The following is an 8,789-nucleotide window of genomic DNA, read 5'->3' on the forward strand; positions in this document are numbered from 1 at the left end:
CTTGCATTCTGTTGGTGATGCTTGCATCTATGGCTCCTGATTTCGTTCCTAGGTTTTGTATCTCCAGGCTTGGCTCTCTTTCTGATTTCTTTATTGTTTCTATTTCCACTTTTAGATTCTGGATGTTTTTGCTCATTTCCTTCACTTGTTTGATTGTGTTTTCCTGTAATTCTTTGAGGGATTTTGTGTTTCCTCTTTAAGAGCTTCTAGCTCTTTACCTGTGTTCTCCTGTATTTCTTTGAGGGTGCTATTTATGTCCTTCTTAAAGTCCTGTATCATCATCATGAGAAGTGATTTTAGATCTGAATCTTGCGTTTCCGGTGTGATGATGTGTCCAGGACTTGCTATGGTGGGAGAATTGGGTTCTGATGATGGCAAGTGATCTTGGTTTGTGTTGTTTATTTTCTTACGCTTGCCCCCGGCCATCTGGTTAATCTAGTGCTACCTGCCCTTGATAAATCTGACTGGAGCCTGTCCTTCCTGTGACCTTGGTTATGTCAGAACTCCTCAGAGTCAAGCTGTCTCTGTGATCCTGTGATTCTGGGATCCTGTGATCCTGGGCTTGTTAGGTCACCTGGGAGTGGCACTTTATTTGTTGTAGGACTGGCTGCAGAGTTTGAACCCAAGGTCTGCTCAGAACACTAACCCAGACAGAATGGAAGGAACCTGAGTCACTGGGCTGGTGGAGTTCCTCTGTGCCTAGTAATGCTAGTCCCAGTTACTACCAGTGTTGGAACAGATGTTGGTTCCTGCTCACCTCTGATCCTGGGTGTGTCAGAGCGCCCGGGAGTGTAGGTTCCTCTGGGTGTTGTGGGACTGGATGCAGAGCTTGCACCCAAGGTCTGCTCTGTACCCCAGCCCAGACAGACCGGCGCGAACTTTTCATTGTAAATCATTTTGCTCTTCTAGAAGTTTATGGCTTATATATGCATACTCTGCTTGGAACATTGATTTGAAGAAATAAAACTATTCACAGTGTAGTATGCTCCATGCCAAACAAACTGTAATCACATTGGCTCAGGCTTTATATTCTTCTTTTATGTGAGAAGCCACTGTATCACTGTAGTTGCATTAGATTTCAAAATGCAAGCATTAAGGAAACAAGTGTTACTATTTGTGGCTGTCTGACTCTGTTACTTATTCTTATAAACTTCTTACTCCTCAGCCTGATGTGTCACATAAGTTAGCTGCTTTACTAAGTTAGTAGACACTGTAGAAATTGCTCATCCTTGCTTATGTACCTTCCATCTATGAAAACCTGCCCCTCTGAGAACCTGGGTTTTCTACTATAAAAAGAAAACAGTTCCATAGAATTAAGAAGAAGTAGACTGGGAACCAGAACACATCAGCACAAGTATGAGTAACTTATTATGAACGACCCAGTGCAACATTTTAATCGGCAAAGCAAAATCAATAGAGATGCTGTAACTGAAAACAATTTGGAGACCAGGTCTGCTAGCAGCACAGTCGGCATTTCCTCCTTCCTTGTTGCTTTATGTAGTCGATGGTTTCATGCATAGCAACAGCCTTGAAACAGATCGGCAAGAACATAATGAGCACACTTTCAGCAGGAAGTGTTAAATCATCCATGTCTGTTTTCATGCTCTAAGTCTCCATTAATTCAGGGGTTGGTATTCTCAGTTGAAAAGAATGAAAATGACTTTATGTTGTTTACTGTACATGAATAAATTGAACAGTTGGTTGTAAAGTGGAACATAATTTATGTTTTTTTTTTCCCTCAAAAGAGGATCCTGGCAGTATTGCCATGGAATTTGTTTAGCTTCATTCTTTGTTTGAGTACTCTGCTTATTTGATCTAAAAGAAACCATGGAAAATGCTGTCACATAACAACAAAAAAACCTTACCAAAAATTAAATGAAAAATAGAGGAACAATTCTATTGATCAGGAGAAGTAGCACCCATGAAAAATAAATGCAGAATTCTAGAAGGTTTGTCAAACAAAAATCTCCAATTACCATATCTTATACTGCTGGTATGCTTGTAGAAATAAGAGAAAGGCAAAAATATACAGATTTCTTATTTTTATAGTCTTGTAAAGTTACCTGGCACATTTGCCTGTGCTTTGGCATATTTTAACTTTACTTGGCTCCTACAATAGCTTAAACTAAAAAAAAATTCTTCTCAAGAGCTTTATCTATTTGGTAATTAAAAAATCAATTCATAATGTCAATAGGCTCCAACTGCTTAGTTTATTTTTACACAGAATTATAATTTCCTCTGAGGCTTATTCTATCCCTCCTACTTCCAGAGCTCTTCACCACCCTCCAGTATCACTCTGGGAGCAACTTCCTAAGGGGGAGAAACCTGCAAATGCGGGGGAGCATGTGAATACAACCCACGTGGGAGCCTTTATTTAGAGAGCTTTTATCCAGAGATTTAGAAAATGTCAACCAAGGTCTTCAGCCAAGGAATAAAAGAAGGTGTCTAATTCTTGGTATACCTACATCCTGGAAGAACTTAGCATTTCTCTTATTTTGTACTTGAAATCATTATATAGGGATTAAAGCATCAATTGCAAGAACTTGCTGGCCAGCAAATCCTGAGTGGGAGGTTTTTGAGTCAATCTAATCTCACTTCAGATCCATCAAGTAATTTTTGTCCACATTGTTTGATTATCTTAGAAGAAGAGGTCAGACTTTTACTCTACTTCAAATAAGCAGAATAAAACAAGGGAAATTTCAAGCAGTAATAGTCACATTTTGGGAGCAAAATGATCAAAAGATATGCTTAAGTACTTATTTGATGTCACTTAAAACATGCTATTTTAGAATAAACCCTTCCCCAGGTCAGTTATATTACAGTTGGAGGGGTAAACAACTCAATTCTTCACATGTTCCCTGTTGCAGAATTTTCTCTGTCCAATCACATTAGGGCAGTGACAGGCCTGTGATTGGACAGGAATAGAGAGGTGGAGCTAGAAGTTGAAGGGGAAAAGGGCAGAGAGCAGGAAAGACCAGAAATATCCATCAAAGAGGCAGAGGAAGATGATGATTCAGACCCTGAGAGGTTATAACAACCAAGTTAAGGTTTTTACAAGGTTAGGATAGTCGGGTTAAAACATTGTCTTTGTCATTGGGCTCTGAATTATCGTATTGGCATCTTGTAAATTGTGATATTATTATTATATGAACCTAATTAGATAATTAAGCCTTAAGAGTCATGCTTTACTGGGAACTAGATGCTAGATGAATGATTGTTGGGGTGTGTAAAGCATTGCATGTGAGTGAGATGATGCTGCTAGTTGGGAGAAAATAGCAAGACCCCGCTGGGACATAATGTTGTGGCCAGACGGTACCAGCACTAGAACATGGTCGGGCGGGAAAGAGAATTTGAGGGGTGGATTCATTATTAATATTTCCCGTAACAGTTCCCAAGCAGAATGAGCAATGGGGAACACCAGTTTCTGCAAACTTTTTCTATAAGGGCCAGTGACCCAAAATTTAGCCTTGAGAGTTGCCATAACCCATATTGCAGCCATACAATTTTTTAGAGGGCAGAGGTAACTGTAGATAATGGACAGACAAGGGTCTATCTTCCCATTAAACTTTATCTATGACCACTAAAATCAGTATTTCATGCTTGTATTTGATTACATGTATATTAAGCTGCCTGGAGAGTTACATATGGATAAGAAATGATTTAATGTTTAAGGTTGTGGTATCTGATGTCAATTTTGATTCTAATGTGATCTCTCTTTACTACTTAGTTTCTCTTTCTACCTGAGCAACATTCAAATGCTATCCCAAGGAAAATAATTTCCATGGGAGGATCATTTGACTGAAAAAGAATCATATTCATTTCTCATTGAGATAGAAGTGGTTGTAGATAATACACATTTAAAGTTAGATGAATTATTAAATTATCTTTAAAAAAGCATCTTGTTCTTCTCTCATGACACAAACTTTCCAATACATTCCCATACAGAGTCTCCGAAATAGCATGCTTTTTTTTTTTCTGTGTAGGTGTTGGTTTCTCTATATATTAGACATTAGTCATAAGCATTGCTTGAACTATCTGGCAATGTTTTTTATTTGTTGACATCTGTGACATTGTGATTTATAATAAGAAAATTTTTATTTTTTCTTTATCAAGTAATAAAAATGGATAAGATTCCAAGGGATGCTAAACCCTTGGAATCTCTGAAATTGAGTCTTTCTGTACACTAAAGATGACTAGTAGTGAAGAGTTTCCCTATATTATCTCAAGAAGGGGGCTATATGCCAGGAGATTGAACTCTGTGACTGCAAGATTAGAGCTTGTATTTCTTTATCCCATTCATACTCTGTTCCACCTTGAGAGCGGAGAGAAAGGCTAATTGCCTAGAATTTAACCATCATGACTATTAGTAAAGCCCCCCCTCCAAATCCAAGAGGATAGAGCTTTGACAGTGGAGTGAAAAAAGGAGGTTTGTGGAGCATGGCGTGCCTTGGAGACCCTGGACATCTTTATGTAATTTACCACACTACACTCTTTAGAGTTCTTGCATCTGACTGTTCCAGATCACCATTAATTCTTAGATTAAAAACTAATCAAACAGAAAAATCAACAACAAATTTGTTGAATGCTATGATCCTATTCTAGGAAATTACCAACTTCTGAATGAGGTGCATGGGGCTAGAAGTAAAGGGAATAACCTAAAATTCTCATTGGTTTCTGAAGTTGAGGCAATCCTTTGGGACTGAGTATTCAATCTGTTGTTTTGCAACTATCACCAGGTAGCTGTTGTCAGAATAAGACAAATTGTAGGACACTAAGCTGGTATCAAAATTTTGATCCATTCCATGAAAAACCTCACATATATCTTACCTGATATTGTATATGACACAATCAAGAAAAAAACACTTTCCTGCCTATCATAGGAATTTTAGAATACTTGGAAAAATACAGTAGAGAGAAACCCAAGAAATCAAGTAGATAAGATAGCAGGACAAAAGTTAACATATGCAGCTAAATTTTGAAATCAAAGGTAAAAGAGTATCTCAGGGGAATTAACCACTAAGTGAGACAGGTAACTTTTGAGTAAAACTCTTCACTTTCATATTGAAAGTGACTTTCTTTTTCCTAACCTACAATGTCTAAAGTCACTCAGTATACACAGAAGCATTGATATCTTCTATATTTATGCCACCAGCTAAGCATGCCCAAAAGTGTTGCTCTCGGCCATTTTAACCGTTCAAACACATATTTTAATAACGTGACCTAATAATGCCTTAAAATATAACCAATATGTTTTACTCCTTAAGTTTAGCCTTAACCTGAGCATGCTGAGGAAGGTGCCTGCCTTCAACACACTGTTCTTCCTAAATATGTGTAGAGTTTCTGGTCACAATCTGTTCTTCCCTTGCTTGGTAAATTGCTTTGTAAGTAATACCTAGATTGTGTTTACCTGCTTCAAGTAACAAATATTCTGTCACTCTTATTTCTTGGCTGTGTCTAACTATGTGTAAATCAAGTCATGAGTCTGTTGCTTTAATTTAAAAATGTCTTCCAATTAGTTCCAACTGCTTCACATGACTGACAGCAGAAACAGACTTTTCAATGTAAAACTATAAAGTACCTGCCCATGATATAGAGAAATGAATATCTCCTGGTCTCCAAATGTTGTTAGAAAAAAAAAGCAAGCTGTTAAAGCACTTCAGGGATGATGCCAAATTAGTAACCTCATATCACATTCACTGACTTGCAAGACTGTGCCTAGGGTACAGAGTAAAGTGAGCAACTTTGGCATAAAGTATCTCTACTTCTTTTATCATCCCTCTTGTGCACAGGTTTCGACTCTGTGCCACTGCCCATGGACCTTTCGTTTCTACAGTCTTAGTTAATTAATATCTGCACCAGTTAACTCATGATCCCTTTCTGGAGTATCTTCAAGGTCCTAAAATGATCCAAAGGAGATAAAAATGCCTCAAGGCAAAGTAACTTTGAACTTTTAAAAAGTTTTAGTTCCTGATATGAGAATCCCAACAGGCATCTGTGGATTTCTGAATTCTCTAAGAACTCTACAGTGAGCTGAGTCATGTAACAATCACTCGAACATTGCACAGTTATAAAAACTTGCTTCAGATGATAACTGTATTAGTATATTTTTGAAAAACCCCTTGGTGCATGAGCAGTTGAATGAGTAAGGATATGATTCTTAGAGTTCTGAAAGAAATGACCCACTTTGGGAAATAATACCTCATATTTTTCCATGTAGCATATTAACCTTAATAAATTTTCTATTGGAGATTTAATTATTTCACTATCTGAGGGAATAATGATATGGAGCCAGAATATTTTAAGTTCTATGATAAGTAAAAAGAAAGAACATGTATTTTTCAGAAGGGCCCAGGACCATTATCTCTTAGATGGCACCATACATTGTACAACTCACTCCATAGTTTTTTATGTACAATTTGTAGCACAGTTGAAATGGCACTGGACTTGGAGTGGATAACATGAAGTTGAATCCTGGATCTGTAAAATACATTTAGTTTGTGTCTTCTAGTAATGATAGTGAAGTTACATCTATGACATTTTAACACAATGCTTGTTTAAAGAAGATTTGAACAATTCCAAAAATTGACACCCTAACCTAGATGGGAGATGTTTCATAGGACACCATTCCTGATGGAAAGATATAAGCAACAGGGAGAATGGGAGAACTAATCATCTCCAGAGAATAGCCCCCTGATTGAATATATAATTCCAAGTGGTCAGCCTTAAAAGACATACATACAGGCAACAATAGCAGGCTTAACTGGTTGAATTTATATATTTATTCATGTATATTAAAAGGTAACAGCCACGATTAAAAATGAGACCCTACAAATTTGGGAGGAAGCAGAGAGAGTACAATGAGAGTAAGAAGGAGGAGATGGAGTAGAAAATAATGTAATTAAATTTTAATAAAATGAAGAAGGATCTTAAAGCATGTGTCAAAATTATTTCAAAATTAGTCACAATGAATAAATGTGATAAAACAGAGTTATTTTACAAAGCCAAAGGAAGGCAGAGAAACATGTCTTACCAGATATTACTAGGAAAACTCATGATCATCTGCAACCGCGATGGTCCAGGCCGAGGTTGCCCAGGGACTTGGAATATATTGGGGATTGCTCTCAGCAGACTTGTGGAGGAAAGGAAAACTTGGAGAAAGGACCAACCTTTGGGCTTTTGGCTGTCCCAACAAAGAGTTCAGATGGCACGGTGAACCTGATGAACTGGGAGTGCGCTATCCCTGGAAAGAAGGGGAGTCCTTGGGAAGGAGGCTTGTTCAAGCTACGGATGCTTTTCAAAACCAAAATGTAAATTTGAGCCACCACTGCTTCATCCAAATGTGTATCCATCTGGCACAGTGTGCCTGCCCATCCTGGAGGAAGACAAGGACTGGAGGCAAGCTATCACCATCAAACAGATCTTATTAGGAACACTAGAACTTCTAAATGAACCAAATATTCAAGACCCAGCTCAAGCAGAGGCCTACACAATTTATTGCCAAAACAGAGTAGGATATGAGAAAAGGATTAAAGTACAAACGAAGAAGTTTGTCCCCTCGTAAGCAGTCACCCCAAGCTCCATGTGGAGGAAGGGATTGGATTGGCAAGAACTTGTTTTTACCAGGTAGTGGTGACTCACGCCTTTAATCACAGCACTTGGGAGGCAAAGGCAGGTGGATTTCAGAGTTCGAGGCCAGCCTGGTCTACAGAGTGAGTTCCAGAACTTGTTTAAACCTTTTGTATTAGTCGCCTGGGACGGTTGAACGGGTGCCCTTTTCCATTTCTGCTACTGGTATATTTAATCTTTTGGATTTTTAATTATTGAGTAAAACTTGCTTTTATTTTAATATTGATGTCAGTATTGCAACTGCTGTAAAATGATAAACTTTTGTACTTGTTAAGCCCCTAGGAAAGTCCCTGGGATCTAGTCTCCTCACATCATTCTCAGATGCAGGCATGCTTCCCATTGTTCAGAGCTCTAGCCTCCAGCTGGCTGTATGACAGAACTACACTGTCCCTCTCAACCCAACCCCTGTTCTTCTCAGAAACCTGGGCTGTTTCTTATGAGCCTCAGATCCAAACTTGGTCAGCATCTCAAACTTGGCCAGTATCTCCATTCTGCACCACTTCTTTTGTGTTTATATGGAATTTCCTCTGTGTTTCTGTTTAGAGTAAATAAGCTGTTTATATAAAGGTTTTTTGTTGCATTATCATCATTAAAATGTGAGGAGGTATGTCTGGCCCTCTTCACATGGCTGCAGCTCTTGCCAGGCATCAAGGCTGTGCTCCAGGACCAGCACCTAGGATGTCTCACAGCTTCTGTTAGCGATATGCCCAGACCCCATGCAGCTTCATCTTCATCTGGTTCTTTGTAAAAAGGACTGTGTACAGAGATGTGCTCTGCTCTCCCCACCTGTGTCTTTGGGCCTTAATGTATCAGGAATCATTGAGATCTTCATGAAGTTGGAATCTGCATCCAGCCTTCGTAAACCCAGCAAGATGAAAGATGGGCCGATCCAGACCAAGGCTGAGGCCAGGTGAAAGCCAAGGACAAACTGGCCTGCATTGATCTCTCTGCCTGTTTAGCTGTACAGTGGACCTCACTGTGGCCTGAATGCTAGCTTCAAGCCTTTTGATGTCCTACCCTTGCACCTGGAAGAGGCAACCCTGCCACAGGACCAGGCAAGAGCGGGTCCTTCCTCTCTAGAGCACCTGGGCTCACAGCTCCTGCTCCTCCTGGCCTGCATTCGACCCTACCCTATGGCCCAGGAGACCAGCCTGGTGTGGCCT

At 39.2% G+C, this 8,789-nt stretch overlaps 1 pseudogene; it reads left to right on the forward strand.

Annotated features, from left to right (window-relative positions):
• The first annotated feature begins 6,964 nt into the window (after nt 1-6,964).
• Nucleotides 6,965-7,561, forward strand: LOC116081560 (annotated as a pseudogene).
• Nucleotides 7,562-8,789: the final 1,228 nt, after the last annotated feature.

Source organism: Mastomys coucha, unplaced genomic scaffold (assembly GCF_008632895.1).
Source record: "Mastomys coucha isolate ucsf_1 unplaced genomic scaffold, UCSF_Mcou_1 pScaffold7, whole genome shotgun sequence".
Lineage (NCBI taxonomy): Eukaryota > Metazoa > Chordata > Mammalia > Rodentia > Muridae > Mastomys > Mastomys coucha.